Consider the following 19,161-nt stretch of genomic DNA (forward strand, 5'->3'; position numbering starts at 1 on the left):
AAAAGGTTGGCAGGTATAGTCTACCCAAGGGCACCTCGGAAGAATGACCTGGAGATCTACTTCCAAAAAATCAGCCATTGAAAACCCTACAGGACACAGTCCCACTCTGACACACATGGGGTCACCATAAGTCGGAATTGACTCAATGGTAACTGGTTTATGTGGTAAATTGCATGGCATAGTATACTCAATACACACGAGCTATGGTCATCATCCAAAGCATGTACATATGAAAATAAATATTATTTCAGTCTTGGCAGTGGGAGAGGTATCAATCTGAGTTAATAAAATGTTTAGCTATAAAATTGTGTTAAGACATTCTGCATCCCACTTTCGTGAGTGGCATCTGGGGTCTTAAATGATAAAAAGTGACCATCTAGGATACATCAATTGGTCTAAACCCACACAGAGCAAAGGAGAATGAAGAACACCAAAGACACAAGGTAAATATGGGCCCAAGAGACAGAAAGGGCCACATAAACCAGAGACTACATCAGCCAGAGACAAGAAGAACTAGATGGTGCCTGACTACAACCAATGACTGCCCTGACAGGGAACACAACAGAGAATCCCTGATGAAGCAGAACAGTGGGGTGCAGACCAAGAAATTTGGAAGACAGCTACCTGGTCAACCAACTGAAAGAGATCCATATTTGTGCCTATTCCAAAGAAGAAGATCCAACAGAATGAGGAAATTATTGAACAATATCATTAATATCACATGCAAGTAAAATTTTGCTGAAGATCATTCAAAAGTAGTTGCAACAGTACATCGATAAGGAACCACCAGAAATTCAAGCTGAATTCAGAAGAGGATGTGGAAGGAGGGATATCATTGCTTATGTCAGACGGCTCTTGACTGAAAGCAGAGAATAACAGAAAGATGTTTACCTTTATTAACTATGCAAAGGTATTCAACTGTGTGGATCATAACAAATTATGGATAGCATTGCAAAGAATGGGCATTCCAGAACACTTAATTGTGCTCATGTGGAACCTGTACATAGAGCAAGAGGCAGTCTTTCAAACAGAACAAGGGGATACTGCATGGTTTAAAAATCAAGAAAAGTGTCCATCAGGGTTGTATCCTTCCCCATACTCATTCAATCTGTATGCTGAGCAAATAACCTGAGAAGTTGGACAATAAGAAGAGTGTGACTTCAGGATTGGTGGAAGACTTATTAACAACCTGTGACATGCAGATGACACAACCTTGTTTTCTGAAAGTGAAGAGGGCTTGAAGCACTTAGTTATAAAGCTCAAAGTTTCCAGTATGGATTATACCTCAACAGAGAGAAAACAAAAATCCTCACAGCTGGACCAACAAACAATATCATGATAAACAGAGAAAAGATTGAAGTTGTCAAGGATTTCATTTACATGGATCCACAATCAACATCCATGGAAGCAGCAGTCAGGAAATCAAACAACACATTGCACTGGACAAATGTACAAAAGGCCTCTTTAAAGGATTGAAAAGTAAAGATGTCACTTTGAGGATTAAGGTGTGCCTGATCCAAGCCATGATATTGTCAGTCACCTCATATGCATCCAAAAGCTGGACAATGAATAAGGAAGACTGAGGAAGAGTTGATGCCTTTGAATTATGGTGTTAGTGAAGAATACTGAATATACCACGGACTGCCAGAGAACGAACAAGTCTGTCCTAGAAGAAGTACAGCCAGAGTGCTCCTTGGAAGGGAGGATGCCAAGACTTTGTCTCACCTACTTTAGACCTGTTATCAGGAGGGACCAGTCCCTGGAGAAGGACATCATGCTTGATAAAGTAGAGGGACATTGAAAAACAGAAAGACCCTTGATGAGATGACTTGACACAGTGGCCGCAACAATGTGCTCAAACATAGCAAAGATTGTGAGGATGGTGAAGGAGCAAGCAGTGTTTCGTCCTGTTGTACATAGGGTTGCTATGAGTCAGAACTGACTCGATGGCACCTAACAATAACAAGTAATTAACCAGCCCTTTTGACACAGAGTGTTAGGATGAATGAAAAGGGATGGCTATCTTTCCCAGCTCAATAATATATAGTGATTGGAATTGGTACATGACATATCATCTAAAAATATTTCAACCTATTGTTTTATATTACCAAGACCATGTCGCCTTTTTTTGTAATTGGCCTGAGACAAAGAGGTTTTCATTACTCTCACTGACATTATTCCAGAGAAGGAAATCAGCACTCAGACAGAGCTGTATAGTTTTTTTAATTATGTGTAACTATGCCAAGGTATTCTTGGGGAGGAGAAATAAAAAGCTCCCTCATAACCCTTACTAAGAATCTTACCACTGGGACTTTGCTCTTATTTAAATTGAGTCAATCCTTTATTAAATATATTCTAACTAGCTATTACTATTATAGGAAAATTACCTCTATGAATGAAGAGATTAGGGGTAGGAGAGGCAGGGACAGTCTGAAGTGGATGCTTGTTCTTCTACAATTTACCAACACTTCCGAGAATGATTCCTAAAAATATAAAGGGTTATTCTCACATTTTATTTTAAGCATTATCCTATACTGACTGATGTTTGCAATTAAATTTTGTGCAAGATCTTAAACAAGGACTACATGAACTCACTCAGAAATGAGACACCATTGATAAATAAATTGGGAGTGTTTAAAGTTTTTTTTTTTTTTTAGTTCTTTAAATGAGTTGGAGGGTTTTCCCATGTTGATTATTATTTATCCTATTCTTTTTGTTTTTATTGTCAAAACTATAAGCAGATAGAAGTTACAGGAAATGTTGATATATAATGTATGTATATATGTGCATAAATATATATACACACATTTATACAGGGTGGTCCACTTAAAATCATAATGCTTTACATGGACCTCCTATAGAAGATATTTAAACATATATTCATATATCTGTATATATTATGCAAGGTATAGACAAATATTATGTAAGGTATAGACAGGCTACATTAATACTTATGTAAATATTTTAAAGTGACTTTTTAGTTAAAGAACTGAGAAATTAAATGAGACAAAACAGTCATAAAGTTTAATCATTTTACTTCTAAATATGATAGAGAGATCTGATTTAGCTTTCTTAAATGTTTTGTGAGGACAGCTGACTTGTACTTTTTTTTTTTTTAAATATGAACTCAAATATAAAGGAAAAAATTCTGACCAGAAAAGCAACCTCAAAAAATGTTTTCATTGTCAAAAACAATAATGAAAACCACCATCAATGACTTCAGAAACAGTGAAGTATTTTTCAACTCAATAGTAATATTTATCAGCTAAAATCTAATACTAGTAAAGAGTATGTGGCTATTATATCCCAGTCCCATTTGTCATCAGTTGTTTTGAAGGACTACATTTACATCATTTTTATATCTTGCAGGTATCAGTTTATAATCTCAGGTAAGAAATCAGACATGATGAATCAATAAAAATCAATTATCCAGATCAGTGATTTATCCTATTTTAGAGACAGTTTTGTTTAATTTCACAAAGAAATATTGATTTTTGGTGTTTTCTCCCACTCTTCAATTATACACATCATGTCTTTTTCTTTCACTATCCATAGGCCATGGTCGGGCCTGCATAGGTCCACCACTAGTTGCTATGGGATTCATTCCAACTCATGATGACCCCATGTGTGTCAGAGTATGTCTTAGTTTGGGTTCTCTAGAGAAGCAAAACCAGCGAAGCATGTATATTTATACATAGAGAGAGAGAGATTTATCTCAAGGAAATGGCCCACTCAGTTGTGGAGGCTGTCAAGTCCCAAATGATTAGGCTGGAAGCTTTTCTTGATCACTTGGTTGCAAGGGTTGAGAAACTCAAAATCAGCAGGTCAGACAGCACGCTGCTGGCTCACAGAGCTTTGGGAGCCGGAAAATCCCCAAATCAGCAGGTCAGGGAGCAGCTGCTGGCTCATGTCCCAAGAACAGGAGGTCAGATGATGACAAGTTAGATGCAGGATTGAAAGCAAAAGCCAGTGAATTTGCCAGAACATCCATATATATCGAATGCAGGCCACCCCTGAAGAAACTCCCCTTACAACTGATCGGCTGATCACATCAGATCACATCGTGGAGGTTATCACGTTATATTATTCATGGAAGAGCAATCAGTCCAATGTCTACCAAACCACTGAGAATCATAGCCTGATCAAGTTGGCATATAACATTAACCATCAGAGAGTAAAATTGTGCTCCATAAGGTTTTTCAATTGCTAATTTTTCAGAAAAACATTGCAAGCCTTTTTTCCAAGGCACCTCTGGGCAGACTTGAACCTCTAATATTTGGTTAGCAGTTGAGCACACTGACCATATGAACCATAGGCCCAATGGTCCAGTAATAAATAGAATACTGAAGTAGGTTCCTATGAGACAGCAAGAAATCCCATACTTGGTACTAGAGGGGCAACTTGAGTGCTACCATTGCTTCTACCCCAGCCTCCCAGCTCTGAGCTCCCCTGTCTGGGCTGACTGTCACTTCACATGGACTGTGCAACCCTCAAACTCAGAACTTCAGGGTTGCATCTGCTTTTGAGGAAATCACTTAAATATCCTCCTGTGGGAGATCCATGTTTATTCTTTTGGTAGTAAAGCAAAGTGAGAGCAGCCTTGAGCCTGGTCCAAATCTTCATTCTTCTGCCTTTAAACACCAGGAACCCGCTTCAGTCTGGGCTTGCTCACTAGTTGGATTATAGCTTTTGAATGAAATCATCTTTGAAAGGTCCAGGAAAAAAAAAAAAAAAAAAAAACACTTCTCCAGTTCTCTCAAACCTCCCAGAAGATACTTTTAAAGGAAAAATTTAAGCTAATAACATTTAAACTAAATCACTGCATTCCTTACAATACAAAAGATTATTTATAAAAGCAATAGTTGGGGAGGTGAGAAGTTAACTTCACCTGTAATTAGAAGTAAATTTTCAATTTAAAAGCTTAATGCTTTTTTTAAGTTCTGTCTACAAACCATTCCACTATTTTTCTCTTCTTCCCCCAACCCTACAGCCTGCACATCAGTGTAACCATCTATCTTTTCTTTCCTTTGTCTGTGATAATTTGCATATGATAAAAGATTCAGTTAGTCCTTTTTTTTTTTTAGCCTCAGTTTATGCCCTTGGAAACCAAACCAAAACCAAGCCCAGTGCTGTTGAGTTGATTCTGATTCATAGCAACCGTATAAGATCTAGAAATATTATGCCCATCATCCAGAACTTGGCTTAACAAGTTACACAGGAAGAATCTAGAGATTAACTGAATCATCTTGTTAAGCCAAAACCATAGACCCAGCCTCTGCTTTTTTTCTCCTTTTAGTTCAGTTATCCCTTTTCCTTTCTTGATGTTTGCTCTCTATTCAACACATTCTTATGGGTTAAGAAAGGGTGGGAATGAAGAAAAGGAATAAACCCTGGTGGCATAGTGGTTAAGAGCTGTGGCTGCTAACCAAAGGTTGGCAGTTCGAATCCACCAGGCACTCCTTGAAAACTCTGTGGGACAGTTCTACTCTGTCCTATAGGGTTGCTAGGAGTCTGAATCAACTCTACTGCAATGGGTTTGGTTTGGGTTTTGGTTTCTAAAATGTAAGAAAACAATAAATACATATTTCAAGCCAGAAGGCATTATTTTCCTTTTTACTGACATTTGTAGATCTTAGTTCATCATTTGTAAATTAAAAACCAGTACAGTGACATTCATGCTTTGGGAAAAGAGGGATGAGTTTCCATTTGTGACAAAAAGAATAAAGAGAAGGGTACAGCTTTAATCCCTACTATCCCAATTTTTATTTATTTTTTTTATCCCAATGGCTCTTCCATGAATCAAGACCATAACCATAGCATCTGGTGGAATAGGAAAACTCTCGGTGAGTGCACCTCTTAAAGAAAAAAAGAGATACTTCAAGGAAGCGTAAGGAGAAAAAACAGCAAATAGGAAAACAAGTCAGAATCCTATTGCTTCGGTCTCATAAATGAGATATAGGTTTTGGTTCACAGATTACCTTCAGGAAAAAGAACTTCTCAAAAAAAATTGGAACACATGAATTTGAAAGAAGAAAGAATATTTGCACTCAGATAGGAACAGTGCATGGAAAGTCACAGTTGTTCCAGGAATTATTATAACATTTTCTTTTAGAAAACTTAAACATTTTTCAGTGAATCGCTGCTCTCTTGAAGTCAGGCTTGGGAAACAAACCTGTGAGAAAACATGCATCTAAACAAAAAAAGGCAGTTGTTATAACCTCAAGAGAAAGATGAACAAAATGATCAACATCCTTCCAAGAGCTAGTATCAAAAGTGCTGATAAGTGGAGGTGGCCCCCTCACAACAGTGGCGTGGTGTATGTACAGCTTCCAGATGAGAACAAAATCATGACACTTAAACAGTGGCAGCACTTTTAGTTACTTGCATGTGATATTTGAAAAATATGACAACTATCTCAATCTGTTCAAGTAGCACTCGTGGTAAAGGTGAAAGTTTATCAACACTGGTTAACTTATGGTGTATAGAAAGCTAACTAGGAGATGATTGGTGGACTGAAAGATAAACTGCTCACAGGCCGTAAAACAGAAGGATAGTTAGAGTTGTAATCAAAGGCAGACTTCAATCAGGCAGAAAGATGCCAACTAGCACCCAAGAGGAAGAAGTACAGCCAGAATGCTTCTTAGAAGCAAGGATGGCAAGACCACATCTCACATACTTTGGACACGTTGTCAGGAGGGATCAGTCTCTGGAGAAGGACATCACTCTTGGTAAAGGGGAAGGCTGATGAAAAAGAGGAAGACCCTCAACGAGATGGATTAACACAGTAGCTGCAACAATGGGCTCAAGCATAACAATGATAGTGAGGATGGCGTAGGACCGGGCAGTGTTTCCTTCTGTTGCACAGAGGGTCACTATGAGTCAAAAGTGACTCGGCGGCAACTAACAACAACAAAACACTCAAGAGGCAATAGGTCTGCTAGGAAAGTCGCAAACCCAGAATTTTTTGCTTTTTAATTTGGTTCTACCAGCGATGTCAGGGACATGCTGCATAATCTAGGATAACTCCCTAAAAGGCTCTATGCAGCAGTTTTTCAGCTGTTACATATTTTCATTTATATTTTTAAGGTTAAAAGATCTATGAAATATTTGGAAAGCCATGGAAGAAATGCCCTGTATTAATTGGAGCTATGTGATATGACTTCATTTTCTTCAATAATTAAAGTCAGCAGACAGATATACAGTGTAAATGTCAAATTATGAAGCATCAAAATGCATTCCTGGGGCAACTTATGAGCCTCCTTTGCTGAAAAGGGTAGCTGGCTATCTTTCTGAAAATAATTTAAACATAGGCTGGGGATCCTTTTCGGTCCTTATATACAATGGATCCTAATTTCTCTTTCCCATCTAGAAAAATATTAACCATGAGCCCCAACAGGGCAGAGATGGAAAATGAGCTCTATGTGCCCTGAAATCTTACTTTCAAAAATACCATAGCATTCTGGAGGACATAGCCTTGGATCACTGATAGCACAGGTTGAGGTCCACCTTGAAATGAACTCATCTATGACTTTTATGGATATACACACCACAAAGGCATAAGAGAATTTTTGCCAGAAAAATGAATTGATTCTTCCATCTTTTCTTCACCAAAGCTTCATAAAACTGGGAAACCATAAAACCAAAAACCGTTGCCATTAACTCCTTGTGCTACAGAGTGGAACTGCTCTGTAGGGTTTTCTTGGCTGTAATCTTTATGGAAGCAGATCGCCAGGCCTTTTCTTCCACAGTCCTGCTGAGTGGGTTTGAACCGCCAACTTTTAGGTTAAATGTTTGAGAGCATACAGTTTGCACCACCCAGGGGAATGGAAGCCATATTTATCCATCTTCTCTGGAAAAAGGCAAAAACGGAGCCAATTTTAGGTAATACTTTGAACGTGGGGCAAATTTGAATTGGGAATAAACTTTAGGATGGATAACTGACCTATTGTGATGAAATGGACCTTGTAGAAGGTCCCAGTTAACATTCTGCCACCAGCTTAATATATAATTCATAGTTGCTTCCCACAGACTGTGGCCTTGGGATCATTATCCTTCCTCTTATTTTGTCTCCTGATGCCGCTCCACCTGAGGTTTCTCTTTCTACACAGGAAATCATCCCACTTAAATTTTTAATGACTTTAGTACAGCAATAGAGATACTGGGATACAAACTAGAGAGAGGTAGACAATTTTAGGTAAAATCTCATTTCTCCTTTGAACTTGGCATGGTTTAGCACAACAGCCAGATTCCTAACAGGTTTTGCTAGATGTCACTCCTCATTCAGTGCGCGCATTCCTGCAACATGGATGTTCCTATTACTCAGTCCTTACTTGCTTCTCTCTATGGTTTTAGCATAAAACTACTCAGACTCCAGCTCAGAGATTTTATCCTCCCTTAGAATCTTCAGAAACCTTACATCATTTCTCAAGATCTTCTATTAGGCTCAGGTCAACCTGGCAACTGGAGCACTATTTTTCCCACAGTTCAAGAATATCCCTAAACTTAATCTTTCTCTTTCCTGGACAAATGTTAGAAATTAACTTTTCTGCTTTCTTTCATTCAATCACTTCTCCTTTCTGCTTCTCTAGGGTTTAAAGCATTTCTGACTTTCTGTATTTTCCTCCTGATTTTTGAAATGTTCCACACAGAAGTTCTGTATTTGTTTCCCCCAGAGGGTTCTGACCTTCCAGTTCTGGTAAGCACTAGTTTTGTGTACTAGTTAACATTTGGGACTTGGAAGTCCGACAAACCTAGATTCAAATTCTTACTGTGCCATTTACCATTTACTATGTGATTTGAAGTAATTACCTACCCACTGAACGCTCCAAGGGTTATAAGCTTGTGTTCTTACCAGCTGTGTGACCTTGGGCCAGTTACGTGATCATTTGAAACCTCACTGTCCTCACCTGTAAAATGACCAGTACCTACCTTGCAGGGTTAGTATCAGGAACAAAGGAACAAATGTAATGATAAATATAAAATTGTTTAACAAAATGGCTAAAATAAACTAAGCATTCTATAAATATTAGTTATTGTCGTTATTATTAATTCGAACTACCAGACCCATGTTGTACATGCCAGGTTTCCTGACTTCACTTTGTTCTTAATACCAGCATTATTATTTCTAAACCCCAGACTTCAACGTACCTCATTTCTGTCATAGTCCACATGAGGTTTGGAGTAGAAAGTAGGGGAGCATGAAGCATTGCCACACTTTATACACAAAACTATGCAAACATGTCAAAAGTTGAGTCCGAATGAGTCACCTCAATAGATCAAAAACTAAATGTTGAGCTATAAGTACAAGAGTTACAATTACAAACTATCATGGAACCAGAGACCTGAGAAACCACATGGTGAAGACCACAAGGGAGGATTCAACATACACTCCAAGGGCTTTGGGATCCCAGAAGGGGGAAATCAATGCTCCAATCAGTAAGGGCGGGGCGTCTGACTACGTCCATCCCTTCAGTGAAGCCAGGCTGGTTTCAGCTTAAGTAGCTGCCAACTTCTGAAGTCCTCTCGTCCCTCATTGCTCCAAGACTATCCCTCCAAAAACTGAGAGCCCAGTAAAGACTGCATCTGTCCAGAGAGAAGTTGTTACAGGGACTGGAAACCCCTGCTAGAAACTCCAAGAAGGTTTCCGAAGTCCATCTGTAGGACAATACTAAGTACATCAGAAGCATCGCAAGTACCAATTGTTATACAAGAAACAGCTTAGCTTTTAGATTTTATTGTTTGTGATGGTTGTGATAGTGGTGCCATCTCTGGAATCCAGTCCACTCCCCAAAATAGTAAAGAGAATACATGTAGTAATACAAATTATTACTTGCCTCAGTTAAAATGAAAGTCCTGAAGGATGTGAAAATTGGGAGCTTTGTAAGTTAAACTAAGAATTTTTTCATATGAAATCCAAGATTATGCTGGCCAAAAAAAGGGGGGGCTATTTCTAAATCAGCACTGTAATTAAATTTGACTATAGGGAATATGGACCCAAACAGTAATGTCAAGCCTAGTAAGGACATGCATACCCTAGCAGATTGTCCAAAAAGATCACGCATTAACAGTATTATACTCCTGAGCTTATAGAAATGATCAACTCAAGGGGTCTACCCAATTCTGGGCCTCTCTGTGACTTCATTTCCTGAATTTGGCTGTCAGATTTATTAAAAGAAATTTTAGGTAGCTGATTGTAAGGGACACTCAGATCGTTCAATGTAAGTGAAATACATGAAGTCATTTGTATGTTATTGGTCCCCATTATTATAAATGAAGTTAAAACACCGAAAGTCTTGGGAGTCTTCACTAATGAGCTGAAGGTATTTCTCATTTCTAACGCCAGTAACTGTATTGATGCATTTTTTTCTCTTTATTTCTGCATACACTAAAACTAGGTGGTTACAAACAAAACGCAGAAATACAGTTTGCATTCTAATGAAATGATCCTGAAATTATCCTGCTTTCTACTATGACTTTTCCTGCTGTACTATGATACAGGGTCCTATGGGCCTTCTGCTTGGAGTGACTATCCCAAGGTTGATGATAGCTAGGTTTGAGGAATCCCGAAATCGGGAATTTTGAGTCCTGATGCAATGTATTTGCACCAACCTACTAGGGCATTCTCCTTTATTTACAGTTTGGTAAAGAATGCACGTAAAGATGCTGTGAACGCACTTGTACACATGTTCAAACTGCTTTGAAAAAGGAATGGGTAAGAGGGAGTGGTATCCACATTGAAATCAGGCCAGCATTTCAGATTTCAAGGGACCAACGAAAATGGAACAATCTGTTCGATCCCCCGGGTTTGAGGGATGTCTGTGTAAGCCTTCATATCTCTGAGCTTGTGCATACAGTGAAGAGCGGAGACTTCCAACCCCAAATCTAAAAAAGACTGAGAGATTTTGGAGGGCCCAGATGTGCCAAAGGTCAGAGGGATCAATATGCAGGCCCTACCACTGAAAGAGGAAAAAAAAAAAAAAAGATTTGAATAGAAAACTGCTACAGAAGGGAAGCCACTGAGAGGTGAGCGAGTTTCTGAATAATTAAAAAGTTAAGAATAAGCAAACTCAGTTGCCATGGGGGAAGGAGGTGGGGTGGGGGATAAAAAAAAAAGCAGTTGATGTGGTAATTAAGAATTTGGTGGGAGCCTGGGCAGGTCACCTCCTTTCTCAGATCAGAGCCCCATCAGAAATTCTTTCAAGTGTCCTTCTGCGTCGCCAAAGATGACAACAGCAAATCAATAAGTGCTTGAAATGAAAGGGGATGTTGGGTAGCCCCCAGGCTACAGATTTCCCGCCGCCAGCCTTTTCTGAACTCCTAACGTGCCTTTGCACCGCCTCTCTTAAGAACAGCTACCTTTTATTCCTATTCTCTGGACGAAGGTAAGTGCTCAGTTAGCATATCTATTAAATGCCGGCTCTGGTTCCGGCTCTCAGCTCGCGCAGAGAGCGCGCTGCTGCGGCTCGCCCAGCTAGCGGACCCGGCAGAGGGAGAGGGGAAGCCTGGCCTGGCGGCCGGCCGGGCCGTAACCTCCCCGGCTCGCCCAGCTTCTCCCAGGGGTTAGCGCTTCTGGGTGTGAGCTGCAAGGTCCCGGTAAGAGCAAAAGGCCTGAATGGCCGCGGCAATCGGGGCGCTCCTTCCACTTCATTTATTTACAAACAAGAACAAAATCATAAACAACAGAAGTAAAGGGCCGATGCTCCAAAATTAAAACTCGGAATCACCGTATGGAACTCAGTTCTGAGTTCCCGATATTGGTCTGTTGCCCTTAGGATATCCATCGCTCCCCTAATATGTCTCGATTTAACAATCTGTCCAGCGCCCAACATCCCCGGGACGTTTTAATTAGGTTATTCATTAGTAAGTCAATACAGACATTTATATATTCTTTTCGCTCAAGTGGTTAAGTACTACTTTCAAAATGATTATAAAACACTGGCATAAGCAACGCATAGTGATTTTAATTTATATGCAAATCAATTGGTTCGTCTTAAAAGCTTTTTTTTTTTTTTTAACAATTATTGTATTGTAGCATCGGAGGCACGGATCAAACCGCGTGAACAGACAATTCGGAAACAAGATCTAGGCTGGAAAGAAAATTTAGGAGAGCCAACAAATCAATAATGTTTGAGGCAGTTAAACAGCGCTAGCCATTGGTATTTACATACTCGCTCGTTGTCAGATAAGGAGCTGGGGAAATCGCTTGCCAGGGTTGAGACCATAATCCAGAGTGAAGAAAGTAAATGGGCAGTACGACAGCCCGGCAGCGGGCTCTCAATAATACTGTACCTTTCCCAAACCCTGGCTCTTGGGTGAAAGGGATTTGGCAGAGGTCACTCCACATTGCTCCTCGGTTTTGTCTCGCATTTGTTCACCAAAATTTTCGTCCTCTCTGAGATTCGTAATTTGGTTCTCGTTCTAACAGTTGTCACTTGTTTCAAAATATTGGAAGATAGGGTATAATTCAGAACCTCCCTAAAAAAATTCTCTGAACTCATTTAGCCGGCCCGGCTCCTCCTATGCTCAGTGTTTTCGGTTATGTTTATCCCCTGTGCCCCCCACAAATTGAAATTAGGCGGGAGCAACGGCTAGGAAAAAACGGTCCAGCGCACTGTCTTACTGGAAGGATATTATCTCTTTGAACATAGTTTAAAATTTTGGAAAAGTAAAAAGGATGTATGCTTCGGGTTTTTTCCCCCCCTAAGATATTCTAAAACCGTGGGTCTTTCTGGGATTACCAGGAGATCCGCACCGCAGTTTGCAGCTGTTTACGTAAAAGTGTAACATCCTTGAAATTCACAGATACATAAGGTCAGTGTCTCCCACCCCAGGCTCCCAGCCAGGAGATCTGGCCCTTAAGGAGCTGGTACCTTTGATGCTACGATCTTGTTTACATCTGCAGGGCAGGGAATTGCTTGCTTTGCTCAGGCGCTCCCCCCACCCCCCTCTAATTTGAAGTAATCGGAGTCCAAATACAATCCCCACGACCCACTCTTCCATTACTGCCCTGACGAGGGGAAAACCTGAAATCCACATCTTAAATCAGCTCGGTGGTTTGTAGCCCCCCAGCACCCTGCCTCCCCGCTGCATGCCTAATGTATTCCCTGGTGACTCTGGGCATTAATTAGTTGTTTAATAGGAGTATGACTAAAAATGTAAAAGAAGGATTAGGAGCGTGAAACGTATGTCCAGCTCCTTCCACACACTCGAGGAGGGAATGAGAATCACTCTGTATCTTCTATTTCTCCAGGAGCCATTTGCATTTCCCACCAGCTGCTCACTTCAGCTGCGCTGGCGCTGGGCGAGGCAAGGACCCAAAACCTCAGCGCGGTGTCTGCGGCGGCCGGGACAAGGGTTAACCAGACCTTGGCGGGCAAGACTCCAGACAGAGGGAGGTGAAGGGAACGTGAGCTTCCTGGAGCCCCTTCATCTTAGCCCGGGTTTGCAAATCTCTGAATCCTGAAAGGGGGTGGGAGGGTCCAAGCCTATATGTGCGCGTCTCTCCAGCGCAGCCCCTTTCCCTTTTCCGTGTCTCTCCGCGCGTCTCTAAATCTTCCTGTCTGATTTTCTCTCTTTTCCCACTTTCCCAGGAAAGATTTCCCCATCCTCGCTACCAACTCAGGGCGAGGCCGTTCTGCTGTGAGCGTCTCTTAATCTCTACAAAATGACAAGAAAAAAGGGGGAAAGGCATTAATTTATTTATCAGGGAGTAGGGTTTTTTTTTTTAGGGAGGCAGCAAAAACCGAAAACGTCGATGGGCAGAGAAGAAAATGTCTTTCTCAGACTGCATTTTCCGGTATGTTGTGCCTTACAAGTTCAGTTATTGAATTTGTTGAAGAAACTTTATTTTCTTTCATCGGCAAGATTTCAGAAACCAGAAATAAAAAAAGTCCAGAGTCAGAAGAGGAAACAAAAATAAAAACAGGACATGGCGCTTCCCCACGCACACACACCCCATTTCTTTCCGCTTAAATAAAACTCTCTTTAGTTTTCAATCGGTAAAGAGAGAAAGTTTGCATTTTCACGGGTGTTATATAGAGGTTAGAAATGGCTTTAAAATGTACATCTTCCGTCAGTTTTCTTGTGGCTGAAGAGGCTAACCCTTTCCATAAAATGAGTCCATCTGTCGACTGTTAGCTATTTCAAAGTAAAGGGATTTAGCACTCAAAACAATTTGAGCAAGTTTGTTTGCCTGTTTTTACTGCTAACTCAAATGAATTCAAAACACGGAGTTATTCGAGAAAACACATAACATATCCCAGACAGCCCCTAAATGTAGGGAAAGCCCTGCAACTAGGTGGTGATCCCGGTTATTTCTAAACACCAGCTTTTTTTTTTTTTTTGTAATGTACATATTTCATAATACTCTCCTAACAAGTCATTACATTTTCCTAAAATCGCGTGAACTGGTACATTGATTTAGAAAGAACAATACAACTTTTACAGCGAAATTTATTCTCTAGTAGGGACCAACAGAGAGGGCTTTTTAATGGCGGGCCCTGCTGCGCTTTGCGCTCTTGGCAGGAGTTAATATTGGTGGGAAACCCCGAACCCACCAGCTATGGCTCTTCCCCGACACTTTCCAAAAACATACATTAACAAGACGCCCTTGAGATTGAAAGAACTTTGTCCAATATGTCTGGCAGAAGCCTTCGCACCTGGCCCTGCTGGTAAAGCATATTTATAGTCCTTTCACTCAAAGGCAGAACAGAGCAAAAATATCCTGCTCGCACCAAAATACTTGCCCTTGTTCAAGTCAAGAAATCGGAAAATCAGGGTTCAGAAGTAAGGCTCACTTTTTGGGTGAGAATGGCCCCACTAACTTCACACGCTCTTTGCTTTTTAGGAGTAAATGCGGATTTGAGAGAAGCTTTCCCACCATCACCACCCCCATCCCGTGCAATTTAATACTATCCTCACCAGGAACCTTAACCTCGTCATTTTAAAAAATGAGATATCCCTGACCCGGGGTGAACTTGTTGAGTGTAGGTACAGCAGAGGAAATTCTAGACTCTATGAGCTCCCGAGCCGTGTCCAGTGCAATCCCTTAGCGCACACTGGTCAGTGCAGGGCCATGCCCACCGGCGCGCGCAAATCGGGCGCTGGCTCCTGGTCCACACGCCTTTGACCTCTGGCGCAGCGTGCCGGCCGCGCTAGGCCAAGCAGCCTGGCCTTCTTTGGACTGGAGGGATCCTCCTGGGTTGACTGGTCTCGCTGCCTTTCGACTACTGCCCACCCACACTCTCCCCCTCGCTCACCCCGTTTTTCCAGACTTCTCAGTCAACCTCACCCCACTCAGCCCACCTCATTCCCTCCTCCAGTTCGTCCTTCACTTTTCCCTAAAGTCCCTCGAGCTGTAACCTCTTCCCTCAACTCCGCAGGAGTAAAAGAAAGTCACACGCACACGCACGCGCGAGGGCGCACACACACACACACACACACACACACACACGCCTCACCCCAAGCAAACCCACGCACACTGTCCTTTGTTCCATTTTGGGGCACCCCTTTCCCTGCCTCTTCCTCCCAACCACTCCTGGTTTGCCCCCCCCCCCCAGGAGTATGTTTCTGCATCCCGACTCCCTGGGCCTCCCCTTCTGATTTATTAGGGCTCCTGGTTTCACGCGGATTTCCTTTTTTCTCCCCAATTCCATCCTCCCCTCCTGTCCTCCTTTCCACACTGGGAGTGCGTGCGTCTGCCGCTCGGTCGGCTCCTGTCTAAACGCCCTGCCGGGATCTCCTCGCGCCCTGCCGGGCCCTTTCTCCGGCTCCCGGCTCTTCGGCCCGCCGGCCTCTGCCTCCCTCCCCTGCCTCGCTTCTCGCTGTCCCTGCGCGCTCCCCCCGCGCTCGCCCAAGCCCTGCGCTCGCTCCTGGCTCGCCCGCCGCGCAGCCCGACTCTGCGGTCCGCCCGCCCGCCTGCCAGCCCGCCACTGTGCAGTGGAGTTTGGTGGAATCTCTGCTGACGTCACGTCACTCTCCACTTGGAGTCGGAGCTAGGGGAAGAGAGAGGGAGGGAGGGGAGAGAGAGAGGGCGAGACTGAGCGAGAAAGCTGGAGAGGAGCAGAAAGAAACTGCCAGTGACGGCTAGATTTCGGAGCCCGCCGCGCCACTGTGCACCGTCTCGGAACTTGGCACCCTTGGGAGCCCTGAAGTCCTCTCGGGCCCGGCTTTCGGGCGTTTGCGGTCCAGCCCGCGCCTCGGCTCGCTGGAAATCTCCCCGGGAAGCGGTGGGACGCGGAGACAGCAGCTCTCTCCCGGTAGCCGGTAAGTGGAGGCCGTCTCTCCCTCAGGGATGTGAGATAATGCGAGTCTGGAAATTTGTTCCACCTTGGAGAATCTTCACCGTAGGTGATTTGTGGCTCTCGGGGCTGCGGTTTCTCCGAGTTAGCGCAGTTGGCAAACAGATTTTTGCAAAGCCCTGTTCTCTTCGTCCCCAGCCACAAACACTAACAATCCAGCCGGTGCCGAAGTAGACTGGGAAGCGAGACCATGGCTGGCATTTAAAACGAGGCATCTTCCCTTAAATATCGGTGCCAACACGGCAGGGACAAATCCTCAGGCCAAGGATTAGCATTCTCAAGATAAAGGGCCGCTTAAAAGTTTCAGCTACTGCAAGATTAGCCCCCTTAGCATTGTTACCCATTGGAAAAAAGATTCCATCTTAACTGGCAGTCAGTGACCTCCCAGGCCCAAGCGAATTACCTGGGAGCCAGGCCTCAATGCCAAGCTCCCACGATTACTTTGGATTATAAAGCCTTTAAATTGGTCAAAATTCAGCTCCAATCTTGCACTTCAGGAGATACATTTTAAATGGGTGCAGGGACAGAGCCAGTTCCAGCTGGCGTCTAAGAAAAAAAAAATTATATATATAAATAGTGATTCTAAAACTGAGAAATTTGTTCCTCTTTTTATTTCAATTTAGTACCTTACTTTCCCAAGATTTCAAAGTCAAACCATAAAGTAGTGTAATCTTCACTCTTTTGTGTGAGCAGTATGTCTTAATAAAGTAAACTAAGTGGGGATAAAAACTTTCACTATTATAGATTAAAATGCCAGGAATTCATATATTCTAAAAACATTTTTTCTGAAAAAAATCATCTGATTTAGAGAGATTTTCATGCATTCCTTTTAGACCATGAATAAGAACGAATGATTCTTTTATCACACAAATTTTCATTTTGGAGGAAATCCATCAAAAATTCAAATACTAACGATGTCAAGGAAACAAAGCACGCAAGCAAATTAGATGGAGAATTTTTTGTTGATGTAACATAAAACAGGCATACGAGATTTTAATCATAGAACTTTACCAAAAAAATTAAATAGCTACTTCATTTATGGGATGTTTTATTTCACCTCGGCAAAACTACACTTACATTATTCAGGTGCTTTGTTCCTTAAGCTGAGCATGTTTGTCTTCAAATGTTCCTAAAGCATCAATATTAATTGGTTTAAAAGAAGGCTGAAACATGGTAAAATACAGGACTACATTAAGCAGTATTTTAATTTCCTTAAATGATTACCCACTGCAAATTAATTTACTGGCTAATCTCACCAATTTAGTTCATTTAAAACATATGTTCTTGTGCTGTTTATTTTTCAAACGTTCTGTGAAAGATTTTGTTCTGGGATAACAAAGTGAATGGAAAGGGGGGGAATGTGAGAGGATTTGGAATTCTTAGAATTCTATTTTTTTTCCCCCTGCGATAGTATTCTTACGGCAATCCTCTGAAATTATTTTTAAGCAAATGGTTTTATTTCTTAGGCTTTGCTCAGGTTGCTTCCTTATCCCTGTAGTGCTTTTTAGCATGCTCACAATATAAAACTCTAGTTGGTCAAAATGAGATTGCCAGGCATATGTATATGTGTGTGTGTGTGTGTGTGTGTGTGTATTACATACACACACACACATTCCAACCGGGACATGAACTCATGGAGTTGAGAACAACTTCCCATCAGGAAAAGTTGTGCATCTCAATTTGTGGGATCAATTAGCCATCGAAGCCGATCCAGAAGTCCGGCAGCCCAATTTGTCACAGAAGATGTGTCTTGACAGGGCAAGTTTAAGGATCAGCAGGCAGGAATTGGTGGTCTCTTTAAAAAAATTATCTTCCCCAGTCATTTAGACTCGATTCGTCTACTAGTCCAGGTCATTATATGGGGCGTAAAATACAGGTCTCAGTGCTCATTTTGACTGCAAAATAAATCCCCAAGTCACAAGGACGGGTAGGAGTGAGCTAAGGAACACGCCTTGACCTTCTCTCAATCCTTAGAGCTGAGCCCTCTGAGTTCTTGTAGATTTGTTTGGTATTGCTTTGTTTGGTCTTCAGCACTGAAGCATTGGGGGTGAGGGGAAATGTGTAATAATCGACTGACTTTACACCAAGCGACCTCATCTTTTTCTTTTGTATATTTCATTCTTTTAGAAAATAAAAACAATTTGCAGTTACCGTCTGCAATGTTCCAGCCACCAGCTAATAATGCAGCCAGTTCAGATATTTAAAAAAAAAAAAAAAAAAAAGATTATCGAAATGATGATGACATGCAAATTTCCCTTGAAATTATCATAAGTAAACATTTGAAGTCTGGACTAATAAAATCCCATCTGTGTTACTTCATATCGAGTTAGTAGAGAGCTGTGATAATGAATTTTGTAATATCTCATGAACAGACATCTCAATCAGGGACTAATCCCGTGATTTTACTGCAGAATCACTAAATCTGGAGCCGCCAAACTGCTACTTCTGGGCCCCTGGGCCCGCAAAGATCCGCAAAGCCCCCGCCCAAGTCCCTGGTAGCGAGTGGGGGAACCGCCTGGCCGCCCCCACCCTGGGACCACGCCGCAGCGCAGGGCAACCCCTCCTCCGGCAGCGACCTTGGTCTGAGGCTGCCAGCCTCCGGCTCGCCCCAAGAAAGGCCGAGGAGCAGGGAAAGGCGACTTAGGCCAGAGTCGGGCCCGCAGCTCCCAGCCCCGCCAGTCTGTCCACCACCGGGCAATGCCCGTCCGCAGCCCCAGGCCCTGCCCCGTGCCAAGTGGGCCCTCCCGCCGCCGGCGTACCCTGGTTGGCGTGGAGAGAGGCAGGCGCCGAGATCGAAAGGGAGCCTGGGGCCTTCTTTCTTTTCTTCCGTCTTTTAAGCAGCTGAGGTGGCTCCTTTCCCAAC

This window comes from Elephas maximus, chromosome 5 (assembly GCF_024166365.1).
Source record: "Elephas maximus indicus isolate mEleMax1 chromosome 5, mEleMax1 primary haplotype, whole genome shotgun sequence".
Taxonomy (NCBI): Eukaryota; Metazoa; Chordata; class Mammalia; order Proboscidea; family Elephantidae; genus Elephas; species Elephas maximus.